At 42.6% G+C, this 15,998-nt stretch overlaps 1 long non-coding RNA gene across 2 annotated transcripts; it reads right to left on the bottom strand.

The window, feature by feature from the left end:
• Positions 1 to 5: 5 nt before the first annotated feature.
• Positions 6 to 9,723, bottom strand: LOC117435963 (uncharacterized). Of its 2 annotated transcripts, XR_004549495.1 has the most exons (3): positions 9,559 to 9,723; positions 2,879 to 2,982; positions 6 to 1,190 (listed from the first exon to the last, which is right to left on the bottom strand). It is a non-coding gene; the product is annotated as an uncharacterized lncRNA (long non-coding RNA). The 2 variants fall into 2 exon arrangements; XR_004549494.1 differs by lacking the exon at positions 9,559 to 9,723 and having other exon boundaries at positions 2,879 to 3,910.
• Between the last annotated feature and the right edge of the window lie 6,275 nt (positions 9,724 to 15,998).

Raw genomic sequence — 15,998 nt, 5'->3', positions numbered from 1 at the left:
ATTAATAAGTAACAATCCCTTTATTTCGCGTTCCTCTTCTCAGAAGCATTTTACAGCATTAATTAGTCACATTCCGTAACATTCGTTGGGCACAGTAAATGCTGCTAGGCTAGTTTTACTGCTGGGAAGTGCATGGAGAGGTTGTCACACACCTGGGATCTCAGAGCAAACAGCTTGTTAAAGCTGGAAGAATTCAGAATGTACGAGATAGTTTTCACTTCAATCCTTGCTGAATATCAAGTTGTATCGCTGACATTTTATGTTCTCAGGTTTATTCCTAACAAATTCCCGGCCTTTCCAGCACCACTGGGAAGAACACATTGCTGCAGTGCTGGACATCATTGAGACTCAACCCAGGGCACTGCTAAAAGCTTATGAGTCTTAACAGCTCCTTGTAATCAGCTCGGGAATTTAAATCCCCACTAAATACATATTATCTGATGTTATTTCATTACAAAGGGCATAGTATAATACATTGACCGAAGTTTATCTGCCATCCAGCTCAAAGGACAGGAGGAACAATCCACAAGTGGATTGTGAGATCACTGAAGTGCATGTAGGGCTCCATTTCTGCAAGCTGGGCTGTGTCACTCCAGCCATCCAGGTGTTAATCTGTTACACACTGCCTTCCTTCAAGCTGCCGGTCACCAGCAGTGTAAGTATACCCAGGGACTACAGAAGTAACCAAACTGGACAGCAACAGAACAGAGCTGAATCCCCAGAGGAACTGAAATTGCACAGTCTTGTCTGATGTTTCCCCCCCACAAAGATGGTAAAATGCCACTCACGCTCCACACATCTTCATGGGTTTAATATAGTTATGTTCAGTGCCTTAAAAAGTAATAAACTGTGCCAGCTATAACTGAAAATATAGAGCACTGGTTAAAAAAGGGTTTGTGTTTGCTTTCTTGCATTGCTTGTTTTGTAACATAATCTCCAGATGAATCCACCATATAAATTACTGTACATACTGCTGCTGTGGTGGCCATGGCTGAAGATCCTACTTCCCTTTCCCCATTACGTAGTGTGTTTGTGAAACACCACCCACTCTGTTTGATGTTTGCCATCAGAAAGCCAATGAATCCTTTGTAACTCTCTTCCTTCTCTCTTGAGACAGTCTGTGGAAGGTGTCCAGATGTGCAGGAATATCCCAGATGAGAAACGTCACTCAGCAGACAGCACGTCATTCTCTGCCAAATACAAAACTTGCTTTAGGAAGGGATGTCGGTAACAGTTGTGTTTTTACTCCTCTCTTCCCCAGTGAAACAAAAAACCGCCCTAATTCCTTATTCTGTTGTGAGGAATAATGCTTACAGGCCACAGTAAACAGGGCTCTGCCACATATGGTGCTACATAAATGTGTCCAGCAAAGTCAGAGCAGACACAGGGACAAACCAACTCCAGCTCTAGCTAACTATGAAAACCACAAATTAGATTTACTTCTGAAGTAGGGCATGGGTTAATAAGAGTGTGGGATGCTGTTTCATCTCACAGAAATAATAGCTTCCGTGTCTGAGAAGCACATATTTAATGTGTGTGACTGCACCAGCAGCATGGCAGGTGTAGCAACCTATGGATGCAGGCTGAGTGTAAAGGCTGTGTAAAAAGTGAGTTTAATTCAGCTCTGCAGGGTGGGCTTCCTGCTGCCCATGTTGCAGGCTGAGGTCATCTGCTGCACTGATGTTATCTGCAGCTGAGTGTCTGCACATGGACCCGTTTAACTGGATGAACAGGCTCAGGACCCCTGCCTGGTTTCTAGCTGGAGTGACGATTTACAGCCCATGTATCACATTCTGTCCTGTTCCTCCTCTTCCTTAAGTGGGTTTGCACAGCTTGTCTTGAACATCATGAACCACTGGATGGTCAAAGAGGCCTCGCTTGTCTCTCGCTAATAGGAGTGTAATGCAAGGAGCAATATCAGATGCCAGTTAAGGAAACATTATTCATATACCTTCAGGGCTGACTTCTGCCTGTGCCAATAGAGGCTGATTTTATCCTCTTAGTGGAAATCAGATGCAGAATTTCCTTTGGCTTGGGCAGTAGTGCTCTACCAGAGCAGCCCAGGAAAAGCCGTGAGCAGAGATTACCTTGAACTGCAATCACCTTCCCCAGTCCTGTGCACCCCAACCCATTAACTCATGCTCTTGAGGTTGAACTCTGCTGGGTTCTGGTTCCACTCAGGTGAGCTGCCATCCCCTGCTCCCTTCCCTCTCCTCCCTAAGTCACAAAAGGTGTGTGACAGAGAGGGCTCTGAGCAAAGAGGAGACAGGAGGACACAGGATGGAAGCGAGGTGCAGTGGCTGCAGGGAGGTATAAAAGGGGAAAGGAAGGAGGAAAACCAGCATGAGTGATGGAGGAGGAATGTTACAGCTGCATGAGCTCACGTTGTGCATGCAGTACGAAGCCTGCATACCTGCTGTGGGGCTGTCAGTGGGACTGTGAGGGAACTGCCCATGTGGATTGCAGCCTGCAGAAAGCAGTGATGTGGGTAGGGTTCATTCTACCATCCTCTTCTGCCCCTATTTCACGTGAAATGGTATTTTTTAGCTCTATAACCACATCACCCCATCACAGGGCACAGGAAGGTTTTAGGTCTGCTCTCTCTACCACTCTACCAGTGTTTTTACCTTGAAAATGTTTTTCTTTCCCCTGCGTAACAGATCTTGACCCAAAAGTAGGGGGAATCAGGCTTCTGACCCAGTATTGCCTTCCCATAAAGCTGTCATATTAGCACAGCAATGTTCAGATACCATTTGGCTCCTGCCAGTGTCCTTTTCCTTAGACTATGTATAAAACCAGAAAAAAAGAATTTAGGTATTTATTTCCCCTTCTGCCTTCCTTTGCTCTTCCCTTCCCCTCCCCCTTCTCAGAGTCTGACCTGTGTTGTGGGAAGCTTGAAGGCCAAGAGACGCACAACAGCCACAGGAGAAGGTCAGGCATCAGGAATGCACACTGCAACTGACTGGTTTGCTACTGGGAGTGCTGGGGAACAAACACTGATTTTAGCTTATCAGTAGCAGCAGGTCTGTCTCGTACTGCTCACAGTCCTCCCATGTATTTAATCTCTCTGCAGGACTTGTCAGCTACCAGTGTTTTCCTGACAAGATAACCATGCCATTTGTGCTATGCTGGCAGCACACTGAGAATGGTGTTAGCAAATTCTTCTCCTTATTTATTCTTGATTTAGGAAGTAAAGGACAAGGAAGGAGTAAGTTGCGGATGGACCTGTGGTACCACTGTGAGGCACAGAACAAATACCAATACACCATACCCAGGTGTAATCTGATGTCAGAAAAACAGGTATAGAGAGGGAAATGGTGTTAATGGCATTTTGGAACTGTTTAAAAGAGCTATTATATATTGCTTCTTCCATCTGGGAGGTAACCACATGGTGCAATGGTACTTACTGGTCTGCAAGTCACAAGGAAACAGTTGATGTCCAGCTCTACCTCTCAGTTCTGCCTCACGCAGCCTGTTCTTTAGAATCCTGCAGTGAGGGGAATGGAGCCAGAGGTTTCGCATTGGTTCCAGTCACAGGCAGAAGCCAAGCAGGGTGAAGTGTCAAGAGCATGTGGTGAATGAGAAGTACTCAGGGAGCAGACATCCAATTCTGGTGAGCTAAATCTCTTTTAAGAAACTCCTAGAAGGAGATCCGGTACCTTTTTCTGGCTCCTTTCTTCAGAATGCAGGCCCAGTTGTGAGCACATGGGAGGTTTTGTGGCAACTGTCACCCAAATTTGAAGCAGAAAATTATTTCAGCAGGACATAAAAAACTCTGCAATTGGTGGCAAGTGGAGTTCCTCAGGGGTCAGTATTGGGACCAGCGCTGTTTAACATCTTTCTTGGAGTGCACCCTCAGCAAGTTTGTGCTGACACCAAGCCGTGAGGTGCAGTTTACACCCTGGAGGGAAGGAATGCCATCCAGAGGGACCCGGACAGGCTGAAGAGGTGGGCCAGTGCGAACCTCATGGAGTTCAACAAGACCAAGTACAAGGTCCTGCACTTGGGTCAGGGCAATACCAAGCACAAATACAGGCTGAGCAGAGACTGGATTGAGAGCAGCTCTGAGAAGAAGGACTTGGAGGTGCTGACTAGTGAGAAGCTCAGCATGACCCAGCAAGTGTGTGCCTGCAGCCCAGAAACCAGCTGTGACCAGCAGATTAAGAGAGGGGATTCTCCCCCTCTACTCCACTCTCATGAGAACCCACCTGCAATACTGCCTTTAGCTCTGAGGCCCTCAGCACAAGAGGGATCTGGACCTGTTGGAGTGAGTCCAGAGGAGGCCAAAAAGATATCAGAGGGCTGGAGCACCTCTCCCATGAAGACAGGCTGAAAGAGTTGGTGTTGGTTGCCTGGAGAAGAGAAGACTTTGGGGAGACCTTTAAGCAGCCTTCCAGTACCTAAAGGCACCTACAAGAGTGCTGGAGAGGGATTTTTTACAAGTGCATATAGTGACAGGACAAGGGGGAATGGCTGTAAACTGAAAAAGGGGAGATTTAGATTAGACATTAGGAAGAAATTCTTCACTAGGAGGGTGGTCCAGCAGAAGGTGTCCCTGCCCGTGGCAGGGGGTTGGAACTAGAGGAGCTTTAAGGTCCCTTCCAACCCAAACTATTCCATGATTTTATGATTCTATTATAAGCTGGCTACCTATTAACTTTAATATCTTTCTTTACTTTTTACTTTACATGCTTGCCATGGTCAGATCTTGATTTCCCAACCTTTTGCAAAACTGACAGTACCACATTTTGTATTGCATGGAGGAAGCAGAGGGGTTTGGTAGCTGGGCTTTTGTTACACAAGCCTAGTGGGAGCACTTTAACATTGCAAGCTTAGGACAGTAACTGAATGCATTTGCTAAAATCATACTAAAAAATAAGGTTGTAAGAGACACCAAGATACGATCTTGTCAGTTCCTCTACTTTAGTTGCATCTATTTCAAAGTCCAGAAATGCCAATTCCACTGTTCCCACAAGACATTTATGACAGCACCCACAAGAAAGGTAAAAAAAGCTTAGTGGTAAAATTATTCCAAGGATAAATTAAGCAGCTTAGGCTTTTACTTAAGGTTGCTGTTGAATTTAGTACACTTTACTTCATCTGTTATATCCTGGGCATCTTTTAAAGCACAATCTTCAGTGCTACAAAAGATAAAGAAGACAGAGCTTGAGCTGAGCTTCTGTGGCTCTGTGCCAGCAGAGAATCTGGCTTGACTGTTGTTTATAGAATGGCAGATCAGGCTCTGGACCACAACTGCAACAGGAGGTTGGGCTCTGAGGTTGCCGCCTCCTGAGCACCTGATATCCTGCTTGCAGGACTTGTTTCCTTCCAGTAAATGAACCCTCTCTAGCTGATGCAGACCTTGGTTGACTGCCACATAGACACTGGGGCAGAGTACTGCTAGAAAGCACACTTGAAGACATGAGGAAGTAAGAACACAGGGGCCTGTGGAGATCACAGTACTCTCCACAAATACTGCCAAGGGCTATCTTCTACCTCTGACTCATGCATTTTGCAACACAGCAGAGATAGCAGCGTAGTGCACCATGGAATTTGGTCACTCTGCTCTTTGCCTAGGTATCTATTTGCTTAAGAGTTTGATTCATCATACCAGTTATCATGTAAACACTCTGGCATGTATTCATCTAGCTGGGCTGACATCTCCCTGCTTGGCATAGGATGTTGTTTAATGCTAACAGTTGACTGAATACTGAAGGCTGTTTCATTGGGTTTTGCAGGTAGTTTTGATGCCAGTTTTGGAAGAGAGTTTTACCCTGTTAAGCTGAAAAGCTTGTATTTCCATGTATATATATGTCTGTATGCCATCCAAAAGTGGCAAAAGGATACAATTCTAATGAAAAGCAGCAAATCAAAACAGTGGCTGTACCTTCTTTCATCTTTCCTTCTACTGTCTCAGCCCTTCTCTTCCATACCAGCCTTTGTGCCATTATTCTCTCTTCTAACCTCTTCCTTTCTCAAAAACTTCCTCCCTAGTTTTTCTTTGTTCCCAATCCTCCTCTGTTTGCTAATCCTTTTTCCACACCTGCCTTGCACAGCATCTTCCATACTTTGAGTGTTGCACACTGACTTGGGCCTGCAACGTGTTATTCAGCAACAAAACACTCCCCCTGTTTCATGGCCTGGCATTGATGATGATGTTGTTTTACATTCCATGACCTACAGTTTTAATTTCTCACTGTTCTTTGTGCTTTTTCCTCTTCCTTGCACCTTGGCATTTTGTTTTTTCCCTCGTAAGCTCCATCTCACTTGGTCTGGCACATTCTGGGCTGGCTTGTGGAACTGCTTGCATGTGCCTGTACAGTTTAGCTGTATTGCAGAAGAGAGAGTCTCAGAGCTCTACAATGAAATTTGCATCTGCAGTTGTGTGTTAGACTGTCTTGTGGAATCATCTATTTTCACAACGGCTATAAATGCTGGGAGAAAGGAGGAGCCATCTCCCACACTACCCAGGCACAAGAGCAGATCTTCATGAGGAAAGGACAAGCACTTTTGCCAAGCCTCAGAGGTACTTTGCTCTCCCTACACAGGATTAATCTGGAGCCCTGCCAAGGCAATGGCTGGATGGACAGTTTGAGAAATACTGTTACAGCTCAAAGCTGCAGCACTAACTAGACCCCAAAACACAGCACATGCTGAGCTTCTCAGTGCTTGATCCTCCACAGCCCTCTAAGCTCAAAGGTTTTCCTTACAGCTCTCAAAAGGCTTTCTTACAACTCTGTGTTTTTCTTATCTGTACTTTCTTTTCAGTTTCATGCTACATTTCCTGCCTAAAAATGGCAACAAAACCACTTGGTCTACCCAAAGCTCTGAATGAAACTTGTATTTGGTGCTGTATCTTTCTGTAAGCAGGTACATTTCAACTGAAGATTTTACTTTGTTAAGTATTAGGGGATTTGGGGAGATTTGAAAACAAGCTTATGTAATTGGCTTATCCTATCGGTAATGTTGATAACTGCATACCTTCCTTGGCTGGCAGACTAAACTCTGAGTAGTCATTCACTGAATTAAAATACCAACCAACAGAAAACCAGATGGGACCCATCTTTTGTTATTGTTATTCAGCATGAATCCTTAAATGCAACACGAGCTCAAGGGAAAAAAGCCCAGGGGTTGGATCTAGATGTTAAGAGGGTCAAATGCCTTCATCTTCATCCTAACACAGGATAAAGAGAACTGAGGCTAGCTCACAGACCTGTCATTGATAACTGGTATTTAAAATCCTTCAGATGTCAGTTCAGGATTAGGTATCATCACAGTGGCTTAGCAACTTCACTTGCCAGGTCCTGAAGGAGCTGGTGAATGAAGTTGCTAAGCCACTGTTCATCATATTTGAAAAATCATGGCAGTCAGGTGAAGCTCCCGACAACTGGAAAAAGGGAAATATAACCCCCATTTTCAAGAGGGGGAAAATGGATGACCCGGGGAATTACAGACCAGTCAGTCTCACCTCTGTGCCTGGCAAAATCTTGTTCAACATCTTTGTCAGTGACATGGACAAGTGGGATTGAGTGCACCCTCAGGAATTTTGTCGATGACACTAAGCTGTGTGGTCCCGTTGATACTCTGGAGGGCAGGAATGCCATCCAGAGGGACCTTGACACGCTTGTGACGTGGGCTGATGCCAACCTCATGAAGTTTAACCATGCCAAGTGCAAGGTCCTACACCTGGGTCGGAGCAATCCCAGGCACAGCTACAGGCTGGGCAGAGAACAGATTCAGAGCAGCCCTGAGGAGAAGGACTTGGGGGTGTTGGTCAATGAGAAAATGAACATGAGCCAGCTTCAGTTTGTGCTTGCAGCCCAGAAAGCAACCGTATCCTGGGCTGCATCAAAAGGAGCTTGACCAGCAGGTCAAAGGAGGTGATCCTGCCCCTCTACTCTGCTCTCGTGAGACCTCACTTGGAGTATTGTGTGCAGTTCTGGTGTCCTCAACATAAAAAGGACATGGAACTGTTGGAACAAGTCCAGAGGAGGCCACGAGGATGATCAGGGGACTGGAGCACCTCCTGTATGAAGACAGGCTGAGAAAGTTGGGGCTGTTCAGCCTGGAGAAGAGAAGGCTGCGTGGAGACCTCATAGCAGCCTTCCAGTATCTGAAGGGGGCCTATAGGGATGCTGGTGAGGGACTATTCATTAGGGACTGTAGTGACAGGACAAGGGGTAACGGGTTCAAACTTAAACAGGGGAGATTTAGACTGAATATAAGGAAGAAATTCTTTACTGTGAGGGTGGTGAGGTACTGGAATGGGTTGCCCAGGGAAGTTGTGAATGCTCCATCCTTGGCAGTGTTCAAGGCCAGGCTGGACAGAGCCTTGTGTGGCATGGTTTAGTGTGAGGTTCCCTGTCTATGGCATGGGGATTGGAACTGGATGATCTTAAGGTCCTTTCCAACCCAAACTATTCTGTGATTCTATTCTATGATTCTATGATTGTACCTATTATTTCAGACAGGAGCTCATCACTTGTGTCATTTGTACAATTTTCATTATTTATATCATAGGAGGGTATGCCACTACAGTCCTATGAGGCGTATAGTAAAATCAGTTTAATAATGTTTTGAAAAAGCAAAAAACTGTCTTTGAACTGTGAGATACTGTGATTTTTGGTAGCAGATTTTGAAAAAAATATAATTAATAAATTTTTAATTCTGCTTCAAACATTAATCAGTGAATTCAAGTGGTAAAACTGCATAGTAATAAAGCCAATATGAGAAGCAAGCACTCAATGGTTTTTTTAGTCCTGGTAAGGAACCTAGGTCCTGCTTTATTGGAACAGGTACACCTGTAGGCTTCAACAAATAGGCAGTACATCCTATTTTACACCACTTATCGCTTGCAGAAATTTGAAGACACACCTGTGACTGGAAGTGAGAACAGACATGAACCCTTTATCTGCATTGTACAAAGGCAAAATCAGGAAACTGCACTCAGGATTCAGCAAAGTGTGGAAAATTTTCCATGCAATTCAACACTTTTGTGACTGGGTGAATTTGTTTCCCTTCTCTCACTTTCTTGCTCTCTTCTTCCCCCTTTCTTTTTTGCTGTTTTAATATTTTATCTTCATATTGCCCTGTCTACACTAACCTCATACATCCTACTTAGACACACAGCCTAAATAAATCCAGAAACTCTTAAATTCCATAGAGGTGTTTCATTTTCAAGCTAAGAGGCAGCATCATTTAATTAGTAGCTGGCTAATCCTGCTATCATTATTCACTGGAATCACTCAGCACAATGGAAGGGTGCTAAATTGATTCTAAATGACACTGTGTGATGACTAACTTAAAAAACAAACAAACATGAAAGCAAAGGTGTGAAGTTACTGGGCACTGCTGAGAAGTGGTAGAAAAGCAGGATTCAAGACTAAAATATGCACAGTGGAAACTGTTTTTTCTCTTTTTGTTTTTGTTCATAAGGCACATAATGTGAAGCTTCAAATTCTGTATTTAGATGCTTAGCTTAATTTAATTTAGATTTAGACTTGAGCTCCAGGTATACCAAAATATATCAGGTATACCCAGACCTCAAAGGCTGCTTACCACTGTGGGTGAGGGATTGCCAGTCTGGCTGATTAGTCACCTATGGATTTTCTTGTAAGATGCACCCTTCCATGGCTGGGAGGGTTGTTGCACCAATCCATCAATGCGATCCTTTCCCTGAGCCCAACCACAGTGTGGAGCTGGCAGTGATGAAGCAGCTCTTGTTTCTCCCTAAAAGCAAACAAAGGATGAGATAAATCATGTAATTTATATATATAATATATATAAAAGGTAGATAATTCCAGGAGCTATACATTTGCCATTGAGAAATTAAAAAACTATTTACATTCCACTGGCTATCATGGTGAAAAATAATTACAATGAATGCTACTTAAGCCAGGGTACTTAAATTCTTTGCTCTTTTTACCTGAAGAAAAAAAAGTGCTATTTAAAGATCGAGTAATTCATAGTTAAATGCAATCACTCCCTACACACTGCATGCATTGCCTATGTTCATTAACTGATGAGATTCTTTTTGTACCATGCCAAAAAAGGTCGCATTTTGAATACATGACTAACTATTCAAATTAGGCTGTCATCTAACACAATATTGCCCCATGTAATATTCATTCAATAACTGGGATTTTACGTCTGAATATGAAAGCTGCTAAAATACATGGTTCAAAAGACATATTAATATCATATCTAAATCAAGAGCATCGAAAAGTGGTGTGGGGCAGGAAGTCACAGAGGCTTATTATGTGAGACTGCACTTGAAGAAAAAAAATAATCAGAAGAACTACATTTGCTTTCCTATTTGGTATCCATGGAAGAAATATAGCACACATGGGAACAAGGGTGACAGCCTCTGCTGTGATGATTTTTCATTGCTTTTTGTACTAATACTGTAGTTCAGAAAGGGCAATGGACTACTGTGCCTTCCATCAACATGTAATTAACATATCAGACACATCAGCCTCCCTCATTGATTCAAAGGAGTCCACCTAACTTCTTCTAGGGTATGCCCAATTTAACACTTGGCAAACTGAATGGCTACCCCCCCCAGAGCAGCTATTTTGTGAGGCAGACAGTTCTATAAAGTTATGAGGTCATACACTCCCCCAAATCCTACTGTGCAAAATAATCATCTACCCTATTTTAGTGTTCACATTTCATGCTCCAGGTAATAAACCTGAAAGATTACTGAGGAGGATGCAGCCTATCTCAAATTAAAAGGACAAGGAGAAATAGTGCAGTGGCAACGGGTAATGTTGTGATGTATGCTGCAACCCCAGAAGCAGAGAAAGCTGAAGACCTCTGTAACCACTTTCTATCCATGGATATTACAAAAGCTGTACAGACCTTTCTTATAAAAGCTGAAGTGATGCATCTTCATTTTCTTTTGGTGGGCAGTCAGTGTACATGATAAAAAGAGCTACATAAAATCATTTGTGGTACAGCCTATAGTCCAGTGGTAGCTTTTTCAGTCCCAAGAAACCCATTAAGCTGAGCCAGAAATGACTCATTCTCCTGAATAACGTTGATCCAAAGCAACTGACTGCAGAGAATCAAGATACTGGCCTATGACAGCAAGAGAGAAGAGAGTGTTCCGAGTTAAGTTCCAACTATACCTTTATGTTCATTGCAATTATGCCAAGTTCAAACACATTTTTTCTCCTATTCGCTGGACTATATCCTGCAGGACAGGCTGGCATGCATCCATGCAGGCCCTGAAAGAAACTGAGATTGATAAAAAGGAATGACAGGGTAAAAATGCTGTTCTTTGCCCTTAATTGTATCTGGACATGTATGAAAGTCATCTGGTACTTTAGACTCCTTTCCACAGTGGGGCCAAAAGCTAAGTGTTCAAGGCAGAGCTAAACTGTAGGGAATGATCCTTTCTTTTTATAACGAGATTCCTGTTAGCCTTTCTGACCATTTCAGTTGGGCTCTACATACATATAGCTCATCTGGCAACAGTGACCTTAATAATCCATTTACATTTTTTAATTGGTTTATTTTAAAGCATAATTATTGTAGTTGACTCTTCTTTTTTAAAATACTGATATAAAAATAGAGACTGAACCAGTAAGTTTCATATTCACTGAAAGACTAATAATGGCTGATGCAATCTGCTTGTGCCTACTGATGTAATCACAACCAGCTCAGATAAAGATGTTCCTTTTCATCATAGCTGCACTTGCTTGGATACTGTAACACAGAAATGTTAGTTTAGCAGCAATTTGCCATCTAAAGTGAGCGAAAGTTGTATATAAAACCTAGAAACTCTGATGCTTTGGTTTCACTTTTGCTTTATAGTTTATAACTGCAGCTATGAAGCTGCAATCTGGAAAGGCTCCATTTTGCTTCTGTAGAGAAGTCTCTGTAGACAAGCTTGCAAAATAGGTCTCCAAGGAATGTATTCAGATTAAGCAGGGAAGAAAAATTATATATAGATGGAATATTCATTTAACCGGACAGGCATAAACCACCTGAGAGGAATCTGTTCATTTTAACGCAATTTAAATAGCAGAGATTTAAAAAATGTGGCTGTTCAACTTGACAAAAATCTTTACATTGTATCATAGGAAAAGTGACCAAACAAAAAGGAGACGTTTGAAGTTGGACTTTTGATCATGTGGAAATTAGATATATGAAGGGGTAAAAGGATAGGTAAGGAATCTCTATATTTGGTAGGGTGTTCAGGCTGTATTGGGGACTGCAGTGTGTGTCCCTGGTAAACTGAGTCCTGCAAAAAGTTGGTCTGAAAGGTCCATGCTCCTTCTAGAGGCTAGAAAAGCAGAGTGAGTTTTACTCTTTTCAGAAGGTATTGAACTGACTGCTTTAATGTGTGTGCAGAGAGTGACAGTTTCCTGGCGGGCAGCAATCACATGCTACCCCTCCAACACTACCAAAAGAGATCGTGTCCTGAATAAACCGGAACTCGTCTGGTTCAAGTTTGACATAAATGGCCTTCTGCATGCAGAAAGCCACTCCTGCATCAGTCTGTATCAACAGCTGGGGGAGAAAGGAGGAAAAAGGGAACTTTCAGTGATTTATTTGATCTAAAGCATGTAAAAAACCCTGCTTTGTTTTCTAAAGAATGCTGCTTTACAACAAGATAACAATGGGTTGTAAATTACTGGATGTAAAGAGACAATCTTTATATAGATTAGACTGGTAATTTATGCTACTCGCATGAAATAAAAAATGCATCCTTTTGCTGATTTTTATACAAAATACTATTATATTCTGGCACAACAAAGTCCATCAGCTGAGGAACTATCATCTCACAGTGAGTGATGTCTAATATCGCTGCCAATATTAGTTTTATGGACCAAGTAATAACATTATGTTAATAACTGCTGATTGCTATTTGTGTACCAGCCTGTTCCAATACCATGGTGATGAGCATGCTGTTGGTGTCTGGAACAGATGGACAGAACACAAGAGATATTTGCCTTGATTCTAAGACAAATAGGATTACCTGTTTCATTAATAATGCCACATGAAAGCACAGACAAAACCAGATGATTGTATCTCCATCTCCAGTAACTGGCAGGGAGAGAAAGGCAGTGCACATTTATAAAGACACACAGTGGGTGCAAGAAACAATTTACCCTAAGTTTGAGGGAGAGCAAATTCTTGAATCACTTGTAAAGCCAATGCAGCTGCTTTATGCTATTGAGAGTGGAAACAAAATTCACCCCCTCACTGTCAGCAATACAGCTCCTTTGCAGTTCTCTGCAGAAATGATACTTCAGGCTGGAGATGAAGCAATTGCCCGCATCCTGTCCAACATAACTGATTCCCTCCTTGCTGCCTTAAACACCCCTTACAAAAAAGAAATCTGACAGAATCCCATCATTTCTGTAAGAAGAGAACTGAAAGAACAACGAATGCCACTTTATCTCATATTTCTGACATGACATAGGGAGAAAAGTACACTTCAACTCTACTATGTTGTTTCTTAAGCCCTATCATCAGAGAGCCACTTTATTCTGCACTCTTATTCCTTCACAGGAAGAGGGAAATATTTCCACTGTAGGTTGTGCAGTTCTGTTTAGAATTATGCCCGTGATATTGGGAAAAAATTATCCCTACAAGATATGAAGCTGTATACCTTTGACAGATTGTTTTTCAATGACTGCAAAAGCAGTTATGGGGGGAACAGAGCTCTGACACAAAGCACTGGGACCATAACAACAACAACAACTCCCTTCCTATCTCAGTGAAAAGCCAAAAGAGGAAACTGGAGTCTTCTGCTTTCATATATGAGCTGCCAATTTCCCACTGGTATCAGAAGCCAGTCATGTTTGGAAAGGAAATGACCTATTGCTGCATGGCAAAGCTAGCAGGTGCAGATGGCATGTGAACAACTTTCCCAATCACTGCTCTGCCAGGGTCACAAAACAAAAAGTATAAATGGGCTTGAGGAAAGTAATTCAGTTCCTGCCAGGTCATTCACAGAGTCTGAAAGCTCTTTACTCAATTTGGCATCCAAAAAGGTTTGAAATAAGGTCACCAATGTAGGTGAGGTGTCAGATCACTGCAGTGATGTATTCCCTTCTCCCAACACACAGAGAACACTATAAATTACATAACGTCAACAAACACTGAAGCACCACAATCATTCAAACCAACATAGTGGTAATGTCTGCTCTTTAAATTGAATCATCAGTTAATGCAGCCAGAAAGTTGCTTGTCCTGCAGCACTGTCTGGCCTGCAGACAACCTCTTACTGTCAGACTGCAGCAGAGCTGTGAGAAAGGAGCTGCTGGGTGCTGCTGCCAATGCTACAACAGCGAGCAGGGACTGTCTCACTGTGTGGCTGTGTAAAGTTGTCTCAGGATGAGAGGAGCAGCAATCAGGCAAAGTGCTGAAGGTCTTAGGAAATGAGATTTAGCGTGCAGCCTGTGCTGAACACATCAAGAGAAGTCAGCACTGGGGAAGGCTGTTAACGATGGTGTGTTGGTATTAAGCATCAAATCCTCAGAACTAAGATAAGAAAACTTCCTGCCACGCTTTCGCTTTCCATTCCTTTTTACTGGCAAACAACACCCGTCTACATCTGTCCAAGGAATCATGTCATTCCACTACAAACATAAAGAGATTTTGAGTAGAGCCCTGCTCGCATCTGAAATATACAGCTTGAGAAAATAACAGGAAATAGCAGAGCAAAGACGGTTTCCAAGAACCACGGAGCCAAATCAGCACTTTCTTCATAGTGCGTAAATTAAAACTCTTCTCTGCTGCTCTGTGGAGCAGAGTGAACTACAGCAGAATTACTTCTATTTCTGCAGAACTTGGCCTTTGCAAATACTGACTGCATTTTCATAGAATAGTTAGGGTTGGAAAGGACCTTAGGATCATCTAGTTCCAGCCCCCTGCCATGGGCAGGGATGCCTCACACTAGACCATGTTGCCCAACACTCTGTTATAACAGAAGTTAATGGGGAAGGTATGGGAAAAAATGCATGCATCACAGGTTGAAAACCAGGATTTCAAACAGGAATCAGACATTCCAGACCTATCTAGACACATCTAATCACAGTCCTGATTAACACTGCACTGTTACCTCCAAACAACTCTCTATTGTAATATGGTTTATCTCAGATTTGCAAAATACAAGTTTCTTAAATGGCTGCTCCTAAACCAGCTAAGTGAAGTAAGAAAATGGAGTGAGATACATCAATGACTATTTTACACATCTTGTGGAATGGAGGCAATGAAGAGTCCTCATGGTCTGAATTCCATTTGTTTCCAGTAACAAACCCAGGCTGGATAGGCTAGTTAGAGTGGGATTAATTTGAAAGCTAAGCAATGATAGCTGCATGTACAAGAGAACATCCCTTCCTCCCTCTGAGGGATGAGTGCTCTCTCCTGAAATGGGTATCAGAGATAGAGGGAAGGAATAATTTTCTGCATTGCCTATTTTCTATTTATCAACTATTGACCACTTGCTGAGAGAAGCTGGCTGGAATTTAGGCTGTGATTCATTTTACTTTATCAATTGCTTCTGAGCTCTCTTCAATAAAAGAAGCAAAGCTATGTACAATACCATCATGGGACTTATCTTTATTGTCTCAATAACTCAGTTTATTCATTTTCATTGCGAAAAAACACAGACTTTCTATGCTTGGCCACTACATTTTTAGCTTAGGTTCTAGAAGTTAAACTACATGTTTTTTGTTAACTTCAATATCTCTGTATCTAGCAGAGGTACAACTAAATGAGTACCACAGATTGGTCTGGAATGATGAGGTAGTATCTCAGGGCATGAGACCAGAGAGTAAAAGGCCTCATAAACAAGGCTTTGCCAGCTTCAAGTTGAAAAAAAGCCAGTGGAGAGAAGGAAAGGAAAAAAACTGAATGAAAGACTGTCCTGTTTGTGAGCTGTAGCTCTCAGATTTTCTTAGCTATTTGTCAATGAAATCAGTGAAATATGCTTGATCCTCAGTTAATCTCCAAGCTGACAATATTAAAAATATTACCCAAGG

This window comes from Melopsittacus undulatus, chromosome 3 (genome assembly GCF_012275295.1).
Source record: "Melopsittacus undulatus isolate bMelUnd1 chromosome 3, bMelUnd1.mat.Z, whole genome shotgun sequence".
NCBI lineage: Eukaryota > Metazoa > Chordata > Aves > Psittaciformes > Psittaculidae > Melopsittacus > Melopsittacus undulatus.
This window is presented reverse-complemented; position numbering and strand designations above follow the sequence as displayed.